This window comes from Acomys minous (genome assembly GCF_964271855.1).
Source record: "Acomys minous genome assembly, chromosome: 10".
In the NCBI taxonomy this organism is placed as follows: domain Eukaryota; kingdom Metazoa; phylum Chordata; class Mammalia; order Rodentia; family Muridae; genus Acomys; species Acomys minous.
In genome coordinates, this window is record NC_140491.1 from 108,261,794 (window position 1) to 108,284,713 (window position 22,920).

A 22,920-nucleotide genomic window follows, 5' to 3' on the forward strand; every position below is an offset into this window, starting at 1 on the left:
GGAGGGGTGCGATGAGAGACAGCCGGAAGTGGCTTCACCCCGCTGTGGTTTATTACTGCTGTGTGCTCTTTGAAAACTCAGAGCATCTTGTTCTGTAACCTTTGCCAGAAGTTCCTCTTAAACACTGTGCTACATAAAAACAGAATAAAGGGAAAGTAACTCTCTCCCTGCAAAAAGGTTAAGTCAGTAAGTTGGGGTACTTCATTTGCCCTGTGTGAGGAAGGATGGGGGGAGGACACCACATCATGGAAAACACTGCACCAGACCCCAAGGTCCAACTGCTCTCTTGCCCGCGTTATTTTTACATTTTCTCTATTTCTATTTAAGTCCAGTAACAGTTTATATATAACATCCTTAATTTATTTTCCTGACTTCTTGTGTGCTCCTGGCTCCTCCCCAACTTTTTTTTTTTTAATTATTATTTTCTCTCCTGATTCCAAGGGACACAGTGTGGAGAAGAGCGGGCAGCACAAAACCACAGCAACAGTGCTGCTATCTGTCCTCACAGGAAAACAATTCAGTCGTAACTCACTTCTAGATGAAGAGGGGTAACTAACATCCAGAAAAAGTTCTTATTTTGATGTGTAGCCTCCTAACTTATAAATACATGCATGCATGTTTGCCTGGGCACCCGTCTACCCCTCTCTCAGGCTGGGGAAATGTGCTCCCCGCCCCCACACACACTTAGCTGAGAAATATATAAGCGATTTTTAGAATACACATAACTCAATTGTATTTAAATGAATCAAAGGTCTTAAATAATACATACAGTGGCATTCATTCCAGAAACTATGGACCTACCCACAGGCACATAAAATTACTTAGTAATATGGAATTGCTGGTAGAATCATGAATTTTTTAAAAGCTCAGAGTTTTGAGATTCCTACTGGAAACATTCCTCTTGACTTTATTCTTTAGGCACTCCCCCATGCAAACCGAATTGGATGTCTTTCAGACCTGAAAAACCATTAAAACTAATTAAGGTGAATTTGACTTTGTTCTTCAACTTCCTGTAAAAGGGCTCAACGGGAAAATTGATGCTCCCGGTAAACCACAGTCATCCTGTTTCTTTAACACAATCTTTTCACAGGTGCAGTTGCCTGTAGTTTCTAGTTTATGACACCAGTTGCTAGGTAACGCCTGCTTCCCCCGAAAGCCCACCCCCACCCCCCATAGGCCACCTTGATGGCCATTTTAGAGATATTAATACCCTCATAGAAAGGCCTGTTGCTCTTCTGGTGATCTACTTCCCCTCTCCTGAGCTGAAGGCAGAGATACAGAGAGCAAAGCAGACACACCCCATGGCGTCCCAGCCAGCGGTGGTTTGCCCCCACTTGTTTTCAGTGGAAGCCTCTGCTTCTGCTTCTGGGAGCTCAGCTTGTCCTTCCTCAGTTGCTCATTTGAAACAACAGCTTCCGTGATGCTGTGCCTGCTGCATTCAGAGGCCCGCAGTTAACTCTGAGCTCTAGATAAGGAGGTGGATGGGGCTGAGATACAGCTAAGGGGAAGAGCACTTGCCAGCTTGTGGCCCTAAAAGTGCTCTCCGGAGCAACCTGGAGACAGTCGAGGACCCAGGATTCAGAGTCACAGTTTCACCCCAATAGTGACTACAGGAGAAACAAAGGTTACCATGAAGAATATATTTTCAACCCACTATCTTACAAATTTAATTTAAAAATTAACAGAAATTATAGGCATCCTGGGCCCTTCTAAAAGTAAGGACATGACTCTTAGCTGGGTGACTCAGCTTCCTGTGGTTTAGCTTAGGGGATAAGGAGCAGGAATTCTTTATTTATCCATATAAGTGAAACCAATTCTCTCCCCACTGTCTTCCATCCTTTCACAAGCATCTTCTTTAAGGAGCTCAAATGTCAAAGCCCAAGTTTCCCTAAATTCTCAATACCACATTTAGTATTCTCCCAAAGGAGTAAACCCTGCCTCCAACCTGCAGTATACACACACACACACACACACACACACAGACAGACAGAGAGGGAGACAGCATATTCAGGCCAACATACCTAATATATTTATTTTATCATCTCAAGTATAGTCTATCCACCTGTGCTGAAATGCCAGCAAACTTACTTCTCAAAAGGTCAAAATACTTGGAAAGGAAAATATTTTACTTGTGATTAATCATTTTAAGCATATTTACTGTTGCTTTGATAATTAACACAGAGCATGTTATAAGCCCTGAATCTCGGGAGTAGAAAAGGGCTAGTAAACCAACTGTACAGTTTATCACACAAGCTCCTGACTGTGCAGGTGGGAAAAAGCTCTTGGAATCCAGGCAGTTCCCTCTACACTCAGTACTTAGTTGGGCAAAGGGCTTAGCCTGCCTAAGAGCAGTTTCCACTGAGGGTGGATATAATGGTGTCTACTTAATAGGGTTGTTTAGGAGTTACACGAAGCAGGGTTTAATAACTAATCAACATTTGTTAAAAGTTAAAAAAAAAAAAGTAGAAGTAAAGGACAAATCACACACTAGTGATGAGTGAGTGCGGCCATCTTTCCTATGTTTTAACCAGGAGAAAATGAAGTCCTATATGCACACACATGCTGCCCTGGTCCTATATGCACACACATGCTGCCCTGGTCCTATATGCACACACCTGCCCCCTGGTCCTATATGCACACACCTGCCCCCTAGTCCCATATGCACACACCTGCCCCCTAGTCCCATATGCACACACCTGCCCCCTAGTCCCATATGCACACACCTGCCCCCTAGTCCCATATGCACACACCTGCCCCCTAGTCCCATATGCACACACCTGCCCCCTAGTCCCATATGCACACACCTGCCCCCTAGTCCCATATGCACACACCTGCCCCCTGGTCCTATATGCACACACCTGCCCCCTAGTCCCATATGCACACACCTGCCCCTAGTCCCATATGCACACACCTGCCCCCTAGTCCCATATGCACACACCTGCCCCCTAGTCCCATATGCACACACCTGCCCCCTAGTCCCATATGCACACACCTGCCCCCTGGTCCTATATGCACACACCTGCCCCTAGTCCTATATGCACACACCTGCCCCCTGGTCCTATATGCACACACCTGCCCCCTAGTCCCATATGCACACACCTGCCCCCTAGTCCCATATGCACACACCTGCCCCCTGGTCCTATATGCACACACCTGCCCCCTGGTCCTATATGCACACATACTGCATCACAAAGGGCATGAAGGGCACATGCAGAGAGCAAGTCTTGAGATGGCGCAGTGGTTAAGCTCTCTTACTGCTCGTCCACAGGACCTGAGTTCGGTTGCTCCCATCACCCACATCACAACTGCTGCTAACTCTAATTGCAGAGGGTCCTACATGCTCTAGCCTCTGCAGGCACCTGGGTGCACATGATGCATGCAAACTCGCAAAGATAGGCTCTGCAGAGAGCACCAGAGAGGCTGAGTGTGGTTTTAGGCAAGTCAATCTCTTTATATCTATAAAAAAAAGAGTTTTGATTGGATCACAATCAACAAAGTGCTGTGAGGCTAACATGTGACACTGAGAGGGCAAGCTTAGCAGGTGAATTCCAAGGCCCTAAACCTTCCCTGGCTCCTCCTCTTCCTCCTCTCTCTCAGTCTAATCTGCCCCACCCCCCACCCCCAGACTGCTGGTCAGTCTACACACACCTCTCCTTCTGAACTGGAGTTCTTTTACAGCCTTCCTTTACATCTGTGTTTCTACTCTACACAAGAGTTACACCATTAAGTTAGTCAAAACAAAACAAAACAAAAAACACATTTGTGCCTGTTGACTAAAGTTGTATGCGCCCTCCTTGGTTTTAAAAGTGTCACTCTATATTTCTGCAAGGGGAAAAAGAAACACGAGTTGCTTTTTCAAACGCAGACCAGAGAATAAATATCAATGAATACACACACACACACACACACACACACACACACACACACAAAGCATTTCTTAATCCTGTTCCATGGGTCTCTGTGTGCACAGCTTTAAAATTTAGAGTTACATTTTATGGCTGACATAATTAAATATTGATCATATTAAAGTTAATTATGACAAATGGTACTGAATCTGATTAACATCAGCAGTTGTCTCTGCACTGTTCTGACGTGGATCGAATCATTCCAAAGTAGCAATTTCCTAACAGACTGAGGCGGGAACACTCTGCATCTGCCTGCAGCAGCAGGACAGTGGCAGCCTCAGGCAATCAGACCATGGGGGTGGGGGGCCTGCCTTGAAAGCTACACTTTAAAATCTTATGGCAGATCAAACGGAAGACTCCGAGGCACCTCTGTGGGCCTGACTCAACTCTACACAGCAGGGGCATGTTAACTGACCTGAGGCCCCAATTTATAGAAAAATGGGAACGAAATTAATGTGGGTCCAAATTTGTATAATGGTCAGGAAAAATTCTACCGAAAATCTCCAAGCAAGTCCTGAAGCAGTCACAATCACCGCCTCGGGCAGCAGGGATAAACCACATGGTGCCCTGCAGAACAATTAAACATCTTTATCTCGACATACTATGGCCTATTAAACCCCATCCTGTCCCTTCCCTTTTGCTGATAAAGAAAATAAATTTAGTTTGAATACAGTTTTTCTTACCGTTAAAAAGGAAGGCATGATCAGGGATCCGGACAGACAGAGAGCAAGCAAGACATGAACCAGAAGACAAAACCGTCCCTCAAAAAGGCATCATCTTCATCATATTCACCAGAGCTGAGGAGGGTAGGGGTTGTTTCTGGGCAGCCATTTTGGACAAGCTCTGGCCTCCTGCGCAGGGTGACACCCTGAGTCAGAGGCAGGCGTCCTTCTGTGGCATTCACTTCCTGCCTGATTAATTTCTCGTTTGTTCCTTCCTCCTTTGCTAGAGAAAAAGAAACTAGGTGGGGTTTACTTAAGAAGCGGGGGGGGGGGGGGGGGGGCGATGGGGGGATGGGGGGGCAACCAAGTTAAAAAGGTTCTCCGCCCTTCAGGAGGGAATGGAGCCGCTTGACACTGCGGTAAGTGGATCACCGCTCCTCTCTCCTGCTTACAGCCCCCACCACCCAACACCACTACAAAAATAATTACTCCTGGAACTTGAGATTTCTTCAAAAGAATTCAATCTGAAAGCACCACTCTCAATTCTGACTATTTCATTTAGCAATATTGAGAAGAGTCACTCAAGAAATAAAAGCTCTTAAGTGCACTGAGAATTAGTCTAAGTGAGCCTTCCTCATTTGCAGAACACTCAAGGGTGCGCCGGAGAACGTTCCGATGCAGGTGAGGCGTGCAGGCCCGGTACATCACAGCGAGCAAGCCTGGAACTGCCACTGCGGCCCAAGTCGGGATACACGCTACACAGAGCCGGCTGCAGACCCACAGCTTTCAAGACCAGAATATATTGTTCTCCCTTTCCATACTTACGGGGCAACAATCAACTCTTCAAGAAGATATTTGACCAAAGCACACAGAAAGTGAGGGCCGATGGCAAGGGACCTTAGCTCGGTATTTCACAGGCTTGGGTCATGTATAAAGTAGCATAAAATATCCATACAAGGCAATCGAGGCATCTGAGAAACTCATATTCATTTTTTTGCAACACATCCCAACACATTCAATTGATGAAAATGGCTTCAGCTGAAAGGATGAGAAACAGAGGTGTATTTCCGAAACTGCGTTGTGAACCGTGCACGTGGGATCACAAGTTACCTGGCATGCCTTTACCTATGCAGGTGTCTCAAAGAAAAGCACAGCGACAGTTTCAGTTTAGACTGGTTGGAGGAGAGGCCTCTGGGGTGCAGCGGGACCAGGAATATTACATTTCCTCTGGTGCTTACGAAAGATAGCTTCACCCGAACACCAGAAATGCGGATACTGAGGCATGCTGGACAGGTGAGCTTTAAGTTTGAAAGGTGCTAAACTCAAGCTCCCGGGGGTCTGAGCTGACTGGAGTGAGCCACCTCACGATGCCAGGCCATGGGCACAACTCCTAGAAGCGGTCATCCGAGGGTAATCGATTAAGGGACCTGAAGTTATGCAGGACTTCTTGCCTCAAAGCAGAACCTAGTGCAAGTGGTGTTCGAACAGGGATTCTGAGGCATGAGGCCAAACCGAGGCAGAGGCTTGCAGCCAGCAACCACTTACTTCTCCTTAAAAACCCCTGGGGCAACAGAAAAGGCTATCAACTCAAAAGTTAAATGCTTGAGTGAGTCTTTGAGGAAGTCTAACTATAGCTGGCTCTAAAACGAGAGCACGGGCAAGGAGGTGATTTGTCTACGTATTTACAGAGTTATCTTGATGTTCACTATGTCAGGCATCCCCCCCCCACACACACACACATAGAGAGAGAGAGAGAGAGAGAGAGAGAGAGAGAGAGGGAGGGAGGGAGGGAGACTTCATTATGCACGCTTTGTATGACTATTCTATCCATCAGTGACAGCTCAGTAAGAACGTAGCACATCACTTAAAGGCACGAACTCCCAAGAACGAACCCCAGGGACTAGGTATATAGATTGTGGGTCTATTTCGTCTTTAAGGACGCTGGCTATATATTTGAGGTGTGCGCTGGGTAAAACAGAACGTGAATTCGGATAACCGTCCACTGCCCTACAGCTTTCTCACTCACATTTCTCATTTACAAACCCCCAACACCTCGCCTACCACAAAGGCCCATAAGAGCTGTCTTTATCGTCCCCGGCTGGCTTTGAATTTGTTACAGTCTTGCCTCTGCCTCAACCCACATAGCACTGGGATTTCAGGTGTGCACCACCACCACAGGCTGGCTCAATCAACCCCCTGGCTGGTTTACCCAGCAGCCCTTTCTGTTCCTTAACTGTACCGAGTTCATTTGCATCTTGGGGCTTATACTTCTAAGCCCTCTCACCTGGGCCGTCCTCTCCCGGGGCCTTCTCATTGGTCAGATCGTAGGAAAAACTGCCCCTGCTGCCCGTCTCTGCCCCTGCTTTTTGCAGAGTGCATGCCAGCACTTGAGATCGCACCTGTGTGAATGTCTCTCCTCACCACAATTCAAGCTCCACGAGAGCGGTGCGTCTTGTTTTCTGCTGTCTCCTCGGCATCTCACTCAGTTTCCAGCACCTGATAGGTACTCACTAGACAGTAGGTTTGAATTCCTTGAATTCACCACGACATTTACTTCCAAGCCTGCCGCGTCCACTTGACCTAAACCCAGAGTCACCTGCGAAGAGGGGCGCCACCTGAAGGGTTATCCTGATGAGAGTGGCCTGTGGCTGTGGCTGTTCGGTATTTTCATAACTGCTAAATGATGGGCCTACGCTGAATGAGAAAGCTAGTTGAGCAAGCCAGTAAGCAGTGTCCTTCCATGATCTCTGATTGAGTTCCTGCCTCCGGGTTCCCGGGTTCCCGGATTCCGGGTTCCAGGGTTCCAGTTAGAGCTCCTGCTCTGGCCCCCACTTCTGCTCAGCTCCATACAACTTGTAAGTGGAAATAAACCCTTTCCTCCCCAAGTTACTTTTGGTCAGTGTTTTTATCACAACAGAAAAGCACACTAGGACAAAGATGGACGGTTCCTCCCGAAACAGTAAGTAACAAATGCCAAAGATGAGGTCTAAGCTTTGTTGGGAAAAGTAAAAGGGCTTTTTCTTTGCCAGAGAAGCTTCCAGGTTTATCTCCTACTCAATAAAAAACCAGAGAGAAAAATAAGAAGCAACAGTGTCTAACCAATTTTAGAAAAACAGTAAAGAATTCTAACCAACAACCCTGTATTAACCCCCCGTCACTCCAAATCAACACCTAGAAAAACCAGTGCCATAGTGACATGCACCAAACATTCAGGTGTTAATAATTCAGGTCTGTCACGTTGTGTTTCCACAACCCTCTCCTGGTGTAGTGTAGGCACTCTGATAGTGCACAGCTGTTTCTAATCCTGAATTTCCCTCAATCCGAAAGTGCCTTCCTCCATAATATAATGACCCTCTTACAGTATTTTTTAGGAGAAAAAAAAAAAAAAGAAAGAAATAAACACTGCAAGCCAGGCGTGGTGGCACACTCCTTTAATCCCAGCACTTGGAAGGCAGAAGCAGGCGGATTGCTGTGAGTTCGAGGCCAGCCTGGTCTACAAAGAGAGTCTAGGATAGCCGAGGCTACACAGAGAAACTCTGTCTGGAAAAACTGAGAAAACACACACACAAACACACGCAGCCCAAAACAAAACAAACACAAAAACACTGCCATGCTAAACAAGTGCATCCACTACAGGAGAATCCACTTAAGAACGTAGCTCAGTATTAGGGGACTGGTCGGTTTGCACAAGGACCTGGGTTTATACCTAATACTGCCTCCCCGCCCTGCCCCCCACCCCCGATGTTAAAATATGAAAGTTGCCTGATTTAAAAGAACAGAAATAAGGGGTAATCCTTTGCCTGCATAATTATCGGCAGAACTGTATGCAGGGCTGGTCACTCGGAACTGACCTGAGGGGAAAAAAAAATCTAAAACCATATTCTGCACTGCTCCATTCCCTGTGGATGTAAACTGGCCTAGTCCTACCTGAGGAGAATTCTGCCTGTTTAGCCAAACCTGCTTTGTTTTATTTTTGAAACAAGGGCTTGCTACATAGCCTTGGCTGGTCTGGAGCCCCCACGTAGCACTGAAATTGCAGTGATTTGTCAGCTGTGCCTTAGCAGTCTGGGGGTGCATTACAGGTTCCCCCGACACCTTTCATCTTTTGTTTTGCTTTGTGGAGGAGAGCTCTCCTCCCTCCCCCTCAGAGCCAGACACACTCTCACCCCGTTGCTATACAGCAACAGCAGCGCCAACAGTACAGGCATCCACAGCAGCCCAGGCACTTAGGCACATTTTACCCTACAGACTTCTTTTTGCTGATGGCCTACTGTGTATCCTGAAACAAGGAAACGGCCCGAGAGGAACTGAATATGACCTGTGAGGATGCAGGGCTTGGTCATGCCACATTCATCCTTTGGCTACTCTGGGTATGAAACTAAATACAACCGGGAATTGGGTTGGGGAAAAAAAAAATCAAGTACAGAGGCACTTGAGGGCTGAGCTCTGCCTGCACATAGCCCTATTCATAGATGCTTGCTTGCATTTTACTTTGAGCACACACACTGTAAATGATATAGTAACTGCGACTAGATGTGAGTTTTGAATGCGATCATTACATTTGCAATTGGCTGGGTTAAGGTTGGGAGGCTGGTACAAGCTCTCCAGGGCTAGAAGGTGGTAGTCCTTGGAATGTACGCTGGCCATGATGTCACTTACTAATCTGTGACAAAGAGAAGGATTCTGCTGATGCTACCCAGCTAACAGAAAATACTTAGGATGTTGGGGTACCCTATAGGAAGACGGAGGAAACTACAGCGTTGTTAACAAAGGTTCTCCCCGCCCTTGTGATCCACAGTGGAATGAGTGAGAATCAAATATGGAGTCCTGCAGGGTAGGAAACCGCAGGGCTCTATGCTGTGCGCCCCCTGATGTGCTCACCTCAGATAAAGCAGGGACCGAAGGCAAAACCACATCGACACAAGTCTGAAATGCACTGTTAAGTTGATTCCTTAGGGTCTCTGCAAAGCCATTCTGTTACTTCTCTGAGGAAAAGGAGCCCTGTTTTCATCCCCACATTAGGACCCACCCACCAGCAAGAAGCTTGACCTGTGTTCTTAGGTGAGGCCCCAGCAGGCTCCATAGAGAAGACAGAGGTGGGAGTGGCAGGAGAAGCAGGCCTTGCTGCAGAGGCACACCCCCCCCACACACACACCCCCACACACACCCCCCACACACCCCCCCCCCACACACACCCCCACACACACACCCCCCCACGTGAGGAGCTTGCATTTGGCAGCCTCAGGACTGGGTTAGCTGTCTCTTTGGGGGCCTTTTTGAAGCAGTGCATCTGTGGCAAACAGTCTACTTGGTATTCTTGGGCTGTCCAGCGTGCTCCCACCTTTTACTTTAGAGTAAGGAGTTCAGATTTGGGAACAGATCACTGCTCCCGCAACAGCTAGGCTAAACTCCACTCCAGGACAGGAAGTGACCAGCTCGGTTCCATAATGCTTTGGGGTTCCCTGGCAGGTTCAGAGATAAACATGTGACTAAATCCAGATCAAGAAGATTCAATGAGAAGTATTCTAAGACTCATGGGGGGCTGGGGCGAGAGCTGGGGCAGGGGCTGGGGCTGGGGCTGGCTGCACTAATTTTTAAGGAATTTATTTATTTTACCTATATGAGTGCTCAATCTGCATGTACACCTGCATCAGATCCCAGTATAGATGGTTGTGAGCCACCATGTGGTTGCTGGGAATTGAACTCAGGACCTCGGGAAGAACAACCAGTGCCCTTAACCACTGAGCCATCTCTCCAGCCCCCAGAGGCTAGCTGTATTGAAGCACATTATAAATATGGGGGCAAGGATGCAAAAGAAGCCAATTCAGAAAGATCCAGAAGGAAGCCTGAAGCTTAAAGGGCGCAGAAATCAAATGCAATGTTTAGGCTCCCAACTCAAAACAAAAAACCCCACAAAAACAAAAAAGCCCCCAAACTAAAAGACACAAAGCGGCTAGAATTTGAATGTTGATTGGTTACTTAATGGTGTGGCGATAGCCCTGATTTTAGATGAGATATTATTGCAATCATTTTATATATATATATATTTTTTTTTTTTTTTTTAAACGAAGGATCCATACTTTTTAGAGAGTCACACTAAAATATTTGTGAATGAAATGATTTGTCTGGATTAGTGTCAGGATAAGAGGGAAACGGAGGCAGGTGGGTCTGGGAGCAAACGGGCTCAAAGTGGGCCTGAGAAGATGGTTTTTAAAGCTGAGTGAGGAATGCACGTTAGGTCTGAGCACCGCTACTGTCTGCTTTTTCAGTGTTTGCGATGTTTCCATAAAGCAAAGCTGAGAAGAACAAGCAAAGGAGGAGGAAAAGCGCCTATGGCCCCTCCCCTCCTCACCCACCAGAGGCTGGAGGAGGGGTCTGCCTGATTGGCTAGCAACCTGCTTGCATGTGGAGTTAAAGAAACGGCAGTTTGCTCATCTCAAAAGGATCCGTTGTCTTTTGGATAAAATGAGATACTGAGGTCTTTCCCATAATAGTTGAGAATATAGGTAGTTCTTCCTAGGAAGGGGTTAAAGTCCCCAAATCAGAGACTTCAGTGACAGTGCCAATACATTTTGGGGGGGGGGAAATAAATAAAATCCCAATCAGTCAGCTAAGATGCAAGAGAAAGAATACTCCAAGAAGCAAAAAGAAACAGATGAGAAGGTAGTGAGGTAGTTTACTTAGCACAGAAGGGCCCCACCATCTCACTGTCCTTTTCTCAGCCAGCATGGCCCTTAACACACACTCAATCATGTCATTTCTGGAACAGTCTTAGTTCACCTGGACCCAACTCTGGGCTATAGCTATAAGTTCCCAAGAAGACTTTATCATGTTTGGAGCCATTCCTAATTCAGGGCACTGCCCATGCATTCTTGGGTGTGTGGCCAACAGCACAGAGTCTTCACTCACTCCAGGAAGCTGAATCCTCAGCTGAGTGATGCCGTGGTATACAGTTTCAGTGCAGAAGCTCAAAACTGCAGTGCTCTTTCATTAAGTGACATCTAAGTGTCTGCTGAGGCTGCGGGGGTGGGAGGTGGTGGGAAGGGGGGCAGGCCCTCCCCTGCCAGTCCCCTGCAGCAGACCCTGATTCTCCTGCCTTTTCCACCTAACGTCTTCTCCCTCTTCTGAGCTGCTGAGTCCTCTCCTAAGAACACGTCCCTCTTGGCTGTCCACGTCTCTCACGGCAGGCGTTGTTGGACACGATCTGCTTTTCTCTCTACAGCGGCCGCTGCCACTGAGGGCAGAGGCTTTGTGTCTTGTCTAGGGATGTTCCCCCCGCCCCCCCCCCCCCCACAGCTGATACATCACAGAGCTTGTAAACTACACAAAAGGGGACAGGAGAAACTCCCAGCTCCAGGTTAGAACATCACTAAGCGTACTGATGTCTTTGTAGGAAAAGTGCCCTTTTTGTATACGGAACGACCGTGCATGTGCCCTTTTGTTTTCAGTCATTTCATTAAACTGTGAAAAATTTTCCAGTTGGTCACCAACTCCCAGTGCAAATGTCTCAGGGGGAAACCCATACAGAACACAGAATATGGTGTTTTACAGGCCAAGGGCAAACCATTGGAAAGTCCCCTTCAACATCCTGCCGTGTCTACTTTCTGCACATACACCGGGAGCTGCAACTAACGTGGCTGAACACACGTTCCTTTTGGTTGCCTGTTGATGGTTTGAAGGCCAAATAAGGCCTCTACCACCATTTCTAGGGTGTGGGTCAGGTTCATCTGGGTTCCTCTGCAGCCTCCTGTGTGGCCCAGGGTTATTCCATGCCTTCTCCTGGAAGACAGAGCCATAAGGACACAGAAAGTGTCTCTGGAATCTCAGGGAACAAGAGCAGACACAGCTCGGCAGTTTGGGGCTGAAACTACCCCTCCAAACCCTGCAGGAGAAGCTCACTGACCCGAGATGCCCTTTGGAGCTCTCTGCCTGCCTGTGAGCCAGGCCTGGCCACTGATGTTGCCTAAAAGAAGCTGACCCAGCTGCTCTGTGAAGACAGGAAATGGGGGGGGCACGAGGGGGGAACATCTGTGGGTCCAATCATGAGTGGCCTTCCTTCCATTCGGACAATTTTCATTATACCATATGAGACTGTCCCATTCAGCGCAGAATCGCCCCCTTCAAAGGTTCTATATGATACTAATATAGGTAGGAAAAAAAACCCTGCATATAATTATCTTATCCTGGACCTTAACTCTAATACATATGTAAATGTAAGGTAATAATAGATGCTCCTTGACTTACGATGGGGTTATCTCTTATAAATTCATTGTAAGTTGAAAATAGTATAGGCTGGTAGTAAGTTACAGTTGGGCAGAAGCAACAATGAGGTGACAAAACACACACTGTTCATCTCAAAAAGTTAGAGGAAGGATTTGGGGTTTTTCATCATAAACAAATGATAATGTTTGAGGAGAGACATGTTTAAATGACTTAAATATTACAGATATCAAGTCATCATTCCATTAATATGCACCTGTTAGAATGTTTTATGTATCAGCTAGAAAACACACTTTTAAAAGGGCTGCAAATGCATTTACATTGAGTAGATGACATGCAATCAACTAAACATGCTAGTGTAGAAACTCAACCTAGTGTGATTCATTGCTTGTTTCCTGTCACCATTTCGAGGCTGTCGGAGGTTTGCTGCCACCGTCCAGTATCGCACCCAGAAGAGCAGCTAATGCTTGAAGCTTTTGCACCACCTCAAAGTTGAAAACCCAGAAGTTGAACTGCCTTAATTCTGGAAACATCGGCTGCACTCAATTGTCTGACTTTCCAGAAATATACATATTCCTTCAGTGAAACACTTGCTTTGTTCAGTGAAAGAAATGGGAAAGCTGTCAGAATAAAAGCAGAGTCACCATGTCAACCCTAGGAATAAGAAAAAAGTAAGTGAATGAAGCTGGGATGTTACAAAGGAAAGGTCTGTAAACATGGTCGCCTGACAGCAACCGTCACACAAGGGTGCTGGCCAGAACCACAGCATGCTCAGGGGTCACGACAACCTTGTAGAAAAGGTACTTCTCCAAGGACATTTGCCCAGCATCGTCAGCCTTGACTGAAGCCACTTTCATTATTAATCACTGTAACCAGAATATTGTTTCAAAATATCTGATGTTGATCTTCACTTTGACCTTGGAAGGCTCCCCTTCACCTCAGGCCCTTTGAACGTACCCATAGTTTACCCTCAAACTTGCAATCCCCATGCAGCAGTCTGTTTTTCTCAAATAAGTATCCATTTTTTGTTTTGAGAATCTATTCTTGTTTTTTTGTTTGTTTGTTTTTGTTTTTTGTTTTGTTTGTTTGTTTTTTTCAGAACAAGTTTTAGCCTTGGCTGTCCTGGAACTCACTCTGTATGTAGCCCAGGCTGGCTTCGAACTCACAGAGATCTGCCTGCCTCTAGCCCCTGGGTGCTGGGTACCACCACTACCCAGCTAACTTTAGTTTATAACTGATCAAGTACACCAAGCCATGGGTAGTGGTGTGGGGGGGAGGGGGGAGGAGACATGTCACAAGATGAGATGGGACACACAAAAGTCAGGCATCTGCAACTGTTGTGTGGAATTTCCATATAAAGTTTTTAAAAAAAAAACCCTGTCTCAAAAACAACAGAGGCTGGAGAGATGGTTCAGTGGTTAAGAGCACTGCCTGCTCTTCGAAAAGACCCGGGTTCAATTCCTAGCACCCACATTAAAAACAAAACAAAACAAAAACAAAAAAAAGAAAAAAGAAAACCTGCCTTCTTTTTATTTCCCTTTTTTAGATATACTGACTTTCTTTCTTTTTTTTTTTTTGGAAATTGAAAATGATGTATGAGGCCAGACTACTTCATTTAAGAAGTTCACTGAAGTTGGTGAGGAGTGTTTGCTAAGGTTGGGCCTGGAGTGAGGCAAGCCCGGGAAACACTGATCCCCGTGGTAAGCTCAGCTGGTGCCTCTACGCCTACTGCTCTGTGTGTGTGTGTGTGTGTGTGTGTGTGTGTGTGTGTGTGTGAGAGAGAGAGAGAGATGGAGTGGGGGGGGGCGCTGGGGGGAGCAGCTGGCAACCTCTGCGGCTGCTCAGTGCCTAGGGAGATTTCACACTCTGCTCTCTCCCCACCACCGCGTCTCTCTCCTCCCGTTTCTTAGCACTTTTTGCTTTTGTCTGTGACCTGCCAAACAGAGTTTGTTCTACCCAGATGACCCCAGATTCCCTCCCAGAGCCTCCCTTCCCCTCTGCCTACTCTGAATTCTCCAAATGACTGGCTGAGAAAACTTGAAAAAAACCCTCACAGCAATGGGGTCAGTATTGTATCAGGCTACCAAAAAGACATCAGACGATGCTGCTTCCTGCTTCCAAGTGTACATAAAGGTCAAGAGATACAGCCAAGGTGATCAACTTTGACATTTTTGTGTGTGTGTATGTGGGGGGGGGGCGGTCCGCGGCCCCAGTATTGACCAAATGACTCTTTCCTTGCAGCACAAAAGCTGCCCAACCCTGGTCTTGGACCATTTAGTCTGTCTGAGGTCCATTCCAACAGGATGACCAGTTGGTGGCTTGTGTACAGAGGAGCTCCATGGTGACATTAAATATTGACGGCTTTGAGGATACCACACTGCCAAGCAGTATAAAAACCGCATGGTTACTGTTTTGTAGGCTACCCTCTAGGAAGATATGACAGCACACAGCCGCAGCAGAAGAGGAAGAAGAGCAGGAGAAGAGGAAGGAACAACTTAAACGCTTTTTCCGTGTCTTATGCCCACCACCACTCAATAAAACAAACAGACAAACCAAAATAAAATGAAACAAGTAAAACTGAACCTGGACCTTAAGGCTTCTGAGTGGCACTTATGTCCTGCTAACACGCATACGGTTGTCTGGGTGCCATAGCCACAGCCCGTGTGACAGAATAATCCTCCACTGTCCACAGTATGACCCAGTCCCCTGGCTTCTCAGCTTCGCCATAGCTAACTTCCTCCTTCTAGATAAACCTCTCTAACCTTGAGGCCCTGGCCATCCTTGCCTTTCCCCTTGGCCTGACCCTGCATGCAATTCCTCTGCTCTCTCTCCTAACTAAACACACGATACGATGCTCTCAGTTTGTAGAATCGGCAGTGTCCTGTGACATGATGTTTTCATCTGTCCCTTCTGTGTGTCGCTAACTACCCTGCAAGACAGCGAACACCACCCTGAGGGGTTCCATGCACAGCCTCCAGCAACAAACACACAATACCCACCACATGCACCTGCTGCTTTAGATGCAAGGGTATTAGAATAATTAAACAAATTGAATTCTCCACCTAAAGGGAGCCAGCATCCACATCTGAGCCAACGGCGGGATGCATGTGAAATGACTTCGGAGTTCCGTGTACCACATTTTGGCTGCACTCAACTTAGTTTATGCAGAGTAATCTTACCCAGACCACACCTGATGGGTGAATAATGATATGAAATATATATAATATGTATTTATAAATATATAAAATATACAAGTAAATGTATATAGATATGTAAGATATAAAATAAAGCCGGGCATGGTGGCACACGCCTTTAATCCTAGCACTCAGGGAGGCAGAGGCATGTGGATCTCTATGAGTTCGAGGCCAGCCTGGTCTACAAATTGAGTCCAGAACAGCCAAGACTACAAGAGAAACCCTGTCTCGAAAAACCAAAACATAAATAAAATAAAATAAATTTATATATAAATATATAACTAAATTACAGAGCTGTGGCACTCCAGCTCTGTCAGTCTTTGTTTCCTGAGATCTCTAGGCATGGGCTGTGGGAACTTTCACTTGCCCATACAGCGCTGGACCAGCCCACGAAAGTCTAGTTCATAATGTGACTGAACTATTGCTCCAGAGGCTAATCCTCAAAGCAAAGGGGCATGGACGGCGTGAGAAAGAGGAGGAAGAGTTCTCTCCGCTTTATGTTCCTAAGTCCAGGCCTCTGGCCTCTGCCCCCAAGCTAACTTTGAATGTTCCTTTGACCCCGTCAGGATCCTAAGTGGCTCCTGTCCTCTCAACACATTTACTCAAGAGCCCTCTCCCTTAGATAAGAGAAGCTCACCGAGGTGTCAGATGGAAATCAAGTTGTTGTGCTTTTCGTATTATTATTTTTAAAGAGCATGATTCACTCTTAAAACATTTGCTTATTTTATGATCCTTTATCTTAAAGATTTTATTATTTGTGTGTGAGTGTGTCAGAGTGAATGAGTGTACACGTGTGTGAGAGTGAGTGTTTGTGTGTGTGCATGTGTGTGAGTGTGTGTTTGTGAGTGTGTGTGTGTGTGTATTTTGCAACAATGGCACGATGAGGACCAAACTCAGGGATCCCATACGTTAGGCAAGGACTCCACCATAGTGTTCCACTCCTAGCTCTGTGCATTTAAAATGTGAACAAACTGAAATGTGTGTGTACCTTTCCTTTTCTCTTTTCACAATGTTATTCTCTTAATACAATTTTAATAGTTGAACGTTCCAATTTATGGCTTCTCTATTATCTATGTGTTTTTTCCAGTTTTAAACATTTAAATTATCCCTAAATTCTTTATTAAACATTTGGCAGTGGGGCTAGAGAGATAAGTGAGTAAAGTGCCAGCCATAAGAGCACAATGGCCTAAGTGTGAAACCCAGGAACCCAGGAGAAGCTGAGTATGGTAAGTGCATCTGGAATCCCACTGCAGAAGATGCTGGAATTTCACAGGCCAGCTGTCTGGTGTATGCAATGACAACAGACCCTGTGTCAAAGAAGGTTGTCCGCTGACCTCCACATGTATGCCATAGCACACGGATGTCCAAGGTCACACACATATGCATGAATCATACATACCCTCAAAATGCTACCATGATTTTATATAAATATATATATATATATATATTTTTTCCCCCCTCTTTGAGACAAGGTTTCTCTGTGTTGCCTTGTCTGTCCTGGACTCACTCTGTAGACCAGCCTGGCCTTGAACCCACAGAGATCCACCTGCCTCTACTTCCCAAGTGCTGGTATTAAAGGCGTGCACCACCACTGCCCGGTTGATTACTGTATTTTAAATGTTCCCAGCGTGGCACTGATTTCAGATGACTTCCATAGGATACATTTATACAGTATAATGACTGAAACAGAAGACACTAACCATTTTTGTTTATTCTGAGGGTTTTGATACCTCAAACTTTTAGCTAACATACACCCCCAGTGCCCATTACACTTGTTTTAAATTGTGTTATTTTTATTAACCTTTGCCAAATTATTAAATAAAAATTGTGCATATGGGCTACATTAACTTCTTATTATTGAGATTGACAATGTCTCATCATTTGTCATCTTCTCTCTCGACGTTACATCTTTTTCTATTAAATGTTATCTGATTTTTTTTATTACAGGGTTAATCTTTCCTTTATTTCCTTCTATTTGAAACAAAATATTACTTGAAGCATCGTGCTTTGTATTTTTCCCTTGGTGGTGAGGATCAGCTGCAGAGGCGCACACACGTGCTAGACAAGCACTCTTCACACCTTAAGCTTCGTGATTTTTCAAAAACAAAATGAAATATTTAGCCACTGGGCCTGGTGGGCAGTGACCATTTTGGGGAGCTTATAAACTGTACCACCTTGATTTTGCAACTGTGGTTTTTGTTTGGCTTTCTACAGGTTGAGCCAAACTAGATGCTGGCAAACTGGTTTCCTGCTCAGTGCCTTGTATATGTCACCTGAAGAGCACTGTTGCCAACCAAGAGGAAAGTTACAGTCCAGGAGAAGAGAGGGGAGCCACTTGTCTGCAAATCCTCCATTACAATAAACATGGTCTTTCTTGAACCCCCTAAGAAGAGGAGTAACGGTCCTTCAGGGAAATCTCACCCCAGCTGAGAACAGAATGTGCTCGTTTTCCAGGATGCTTTCATCTAGAGAAGTAGTTCTCAGCCCGTGGCTCCTGACTGCTTTGGGGGTTGAATGCCTCTTCCACCGCGTCTGCCTCACACCATACTGCATATCAGATGTTTACATTACGACTCATAATAGTAACATGATTACAGTCACGAAGTAGCAATGAAAATAATTTTGTGCTTTGGGGGTGGGGGGGTCACCACAACATGAGGGACTGTACTAAAGGGTCACAGCATCAGGAAGGGTGAGAACCACTGGTCTAAAGGCAGAAAGGCAACGGAGGGACAGTGATTGTCTGGATGGTTCTAAGGGGTAGCACACAACAAACCAAGAGAAAAATCAGCCTAAGCAAGGGCCTGGTCTCCCTGAGCAAGTGGCAAACAAAGCCACCAGCCTACAGATATGCCCAAGCTCAGCCACTGCCAGGTGATGGCACCCTGACTGGGAAGACACCAGTGCCAAGAGCTGAACCAAGCTGCAGTAAAATGTGACACCTGGCAGAAAATAGCTCATTCAGCCAGCTGTCACTGACAGTGTGGCTTTCACGGAAAGCGGGGTGAGGAGCCGTGGGAAACCCTATTCTATACACAGAACTCCCTGTTCATCCACATTTACAGTTCCCAGAAGCCAAATATACCTTGAGGGGGCTCCCCTCTTTTCTCCATCCTTAATACAGGGGCTATTAGCCCATGACGATCTCCTCGCCCCCCCCCCCCGCCCCCTTGATATAAGGTCTTGCTGTTAGTCCATAGCGATCTCTCCTTCCCTTTCCCTCTCCTGACGTGAAGTCTCGCTATTAACCCACGCCAATGAGATGACTCACAGCCCTTGACCTCTTGGCAACCCTTTGGCCTCAGCTTTGCAGGGGTCGGGACTGGGATCGCATGTATGCACCTCCCCAGCCTGCTATCCATCTTCCATTCTCCAAACCCAGGTCTCAGTGGGCTAGGGACGCCGCCACACTCTGCCCTGGGCACACCCCTGCAGTTCTGAAACTCTCCTCTACTGTCCACGCACTTCCTCTCAACAACTACTGGCCCGAAGGCTGAGGCAAAGCTTCCTCCCATTGCTTCCTCTATCCTACCGTTTTGATGACGATTTCTCAGAAATGTGGGGAGTATCTCAGACTGGCAGCAGCAGCAACAAGAGCTCAGGCAGCGGAGACCAGGGACACCCTCAACCCTAGGTCAACTCACAGCCGCTACCTGCACCGTGTGTAAAAACAGCCTTAGAAAGTCTTAATGTCACAGCTCTTCATTAAAACATGTCCCAAGACAATTACAAAAAAAAAAAAAAGCTTATTTCTTGAGATGTTAATGATGTCTGGTATCCATTCTAATAAGGGCAGCTCCTCCGACTCTTAAATAAAATGAGTTACTTGACAGGAACCAATGGATACAAGGAATGGGCTAACAATTGAGATGTAATATGAATAAATTAATAAAATATTAAAGACAGAAGCTTATAATTTACTATTAAGATATTAAAAAACATTACTATCATTCTGGCAGCAGGGGTGCATGCCTTTAATCCCAGCACTCAGGAAGGTAGAGGCAGGTGGATCTCTGTGAGTTCGGGGCCTGATTGGTCTACAAAGTGAGTTCTAGGACAGCCAAGGCTACACAGAGAAAGAAACACAAAACAAAACAAAACAACAATGACAACAAAACATTACTATTTTCATGGCAAAAGCAGTTTAAAAACTTATGGGAAACGCTGTTGCTATAAAGTATGTTAGTAAAGCGTTGCTTATGTTGTCATGCCAATGCTTAAAGTATTAAGGTTGTTCACTGTTTAAAAATGTTTTAAAGGGCTGCAGAGATGGTTCAGAGGGTAAGAGCTCTTCCCGAGGACCCTGGTTCAATTCCCAGCACCCACATGGCAGCTCACAACTGTCTGTAACTCCAGTTCCAGGGGATCTGATATCTTCACACAGACATACAGACAGGCAAAACACCAATGCATATTAAAAAAAGAAAAACAGAACAAAAAATATCTTAAAGCATAATAAAAGGAAAGCTAAGGATGGCTTTACTCAAACTTATGATTTTTGAGGCAGGGTCTTACTCTGCAGCCTAAGTTGTCCTCGAACTCACAGCCATCCTTCTGCCTCTGCTAGCAACATGCTGGGGTGGATTACAGGTGTGAGCTACCATGCCCACTTTCCATTTCTAAAGTGATTCAGGGCCAGAGAGGGTGGAAGCATCAAAGATTTCGTGAAGTCTATATTCTAAAGTGCTGCGTGGATTCCTCAGATCAGGCAGATATGTCAGACAGGAAGCCAACCCTATCTAAACCGTCACATATTATTCCAACAGGGGCCAAGGCCTTAGTAGCCACGTGAAGCTTTTCCTGGTAACACAGCCATCTTATTTCCACAAGCTAGTGAACAAATCACCCTCAAACACGAGTGGCCCTGATCTCCCTCAGTTAACACTATGCAGAGCAAGCAGGAATATCTCCCTCTGCAAAACTTTCAAAGCAATGACTTGGGAGGAAGTGGCATGCTGATACCATGCGGGGGGGGGGGGGGGGGGGGGGGAAGCCCTCAAACACAAAGCATCTGTGTATGGCTTAAAGGAAACAAACAGCTCAGCTAGTTTCAACTCAAAATAAACCCAAGATACAAGTTTGCTTTGGCCGTGGCTACACAACATGCAGAAAGCTGTTTTGTGCTAAAAGGAAAGAACAGGCAAGGTTGTCAACCCCAAGGAAGGGATTCAAGAAAAGATACATCTCTCCAATGTGGCTTCAGAAAGGGAAACACGAGTGTCTCTGAGGGTTTCCTGCCTTAAGAGACAGGTGGACTCCCACCTCCTCGCTCTCCAGGAGACAGGTGGGATGGCAAGTCTGACGCCCTAGACCCAAAGCACTCTCGGAGCACTCACCACAGTCTCCCTTTGCTTCTCCACAGGGTTTTCTTGCCATGGTACTTTCCCTACATAACTAAGAGCCAGAGGAATCCTAAAAATACATGATCAAATTGCCATCTTGAAAACAATCAGCAGCCAAGGCTACACAGAGAAACCCTGTCTCGAGAAACCAGAAAAAATAAAAATTAAAAATTAAAAAAGAAAAAAGAAAACAACCAGTACTAAATTTTCTTTCTTTTCTTTTTCTTTCTTTCTTTCTTCATTTAGAAACACTCTGTGGCACATGCCTTTAAGTCCAGTGCTTGGGAGGCAGAGGCAGCAGAGCTCTGAGTTTGGGGGCAGCCCTGCTTTATACAGCCAGTTTCAGGCCAGCCAGGGCTACGTGGTGTGGCACTGTCAGTAGTAAATAATAATAATAAATAATGATAATACATATACTATTACTGCATTTATTATTTTAAATAGTAACAAATTTTAGTAGTATTTTTATATTTTAAAATCTTGAGATGAACACATCAGTAACAGAGGTCAACATTTTATCGGGTTCTGGGAAGCAGCATTTTCCTAAAAGCAGTTTCTAGGCAAAGAAGTGTTACCCACCAAAATTTCAAAATGCATCTGATGTTTATTTCAAATTATTTGAGATGACCCTTGTCAGTGACTTTTTTAAATCCTGTTTTCCAATCTGGGTTATTTGTTGTTCTTTCTAAAGTATTTAGCCAAATAGGGTTAAGGGTACCCAAATAATTCTTCAGTTTTGGTGATTTCAAGAAAATTGACCTCACAACTGATGGACCGTTTTCCCTTGTCCCTTGGGGATGGGAGGAGAAAACAGAAAAGAGTGATTAAGTGTAATATTTTGTGTCATCGACTTTCAAGTGTGGCGAGGATTTTAGTTACAACACCCAGGGCCCAGATCGCATGTGGGGGTGGTTACAATGGTTTGAACAGCAGTTTGCTCCTTCAGGGGTTGGCTGCCACATGCTGGGCTCATGTGGGCTGTTCCAAGCCTTGTGCTGTCTGCCATTTGTCTTTCTGGGTGGAAAGCCACTCAGCCATCCTCCTGCAGCTGGTGTAACCCAGCATGACCTTCTAGAGTGCTCTGGAAAGAACACCAAGCATTAAAGGCTGGAGGGAAAGGTGCTCAGTGTTTCCATGCTATTCTCTGGCCAGGAGAAATAACCAACTCAGGCATCTGGAAAAGACAGATGGAGCAGAGGACCATGGATCTCTCCAAGACTGAAGGCACCAGCCCGCCTACGTGTCCACCTGCGTGGCCTCTGCTGTCCGCAGACACGAGCCACTGGCACCAGAGCAATGGCAGCCTAGGGCAGACATGGCTGCACACTAGCATAGGTTTCTTATTGACCTGAAGACACAAGAGTAGTAGAAATCTGGGGGTTCTTCAGCAATGTCAGAAAACAGAGACATGAAGTCTGTGGGAAGTCCCACGTGCCAAGTTACTGTCCCTCAACAGAGCTTCCACACAGGTGTCTCTCAGTTCCAGAACAGCATGAGGAGATCCCCTGTGGTGTGCACACTGTGTTTCTTTGGCTGCCCTGAGAACAGGCAGAGGAAAGGGGCGGGCTACGAGGTGAACTGACACAGAGGTGGAAAG

General features: G+C 46.0%; 1 protein-coding gene across 5 annotated transcripts in view; it reads right to left on the reverse strand.

The window, feature by feature from the left end:
- WIPF1 (WAS/WASL interacting protein family member 1) overlaps nucleotides 1-22,920 on the reverse strand; it is a 110,428-nt gene that overhangs the window by 26,920 nt on the left and 60,588 nt on the right. The window contains exon 1 of one of the 5 annotated variants that reach the window (XM_084800083.1): nucleotides 6,967-7,329. The exons of 3 other annotated variants lie outside the window; for them this stretch is intronic. The gene's annotated coding sequence lies outside the window, so the exon portion shown is untranslated. Of the gene's footprint in view, nucleotides 1-4,588; nucleotides 4,828-6,966; nucleotides 7,330-22,920 lie in introns of those variants that run through there. One more of the 5 variants, XM_084800080.1, reaches the window with a different exon arrangement.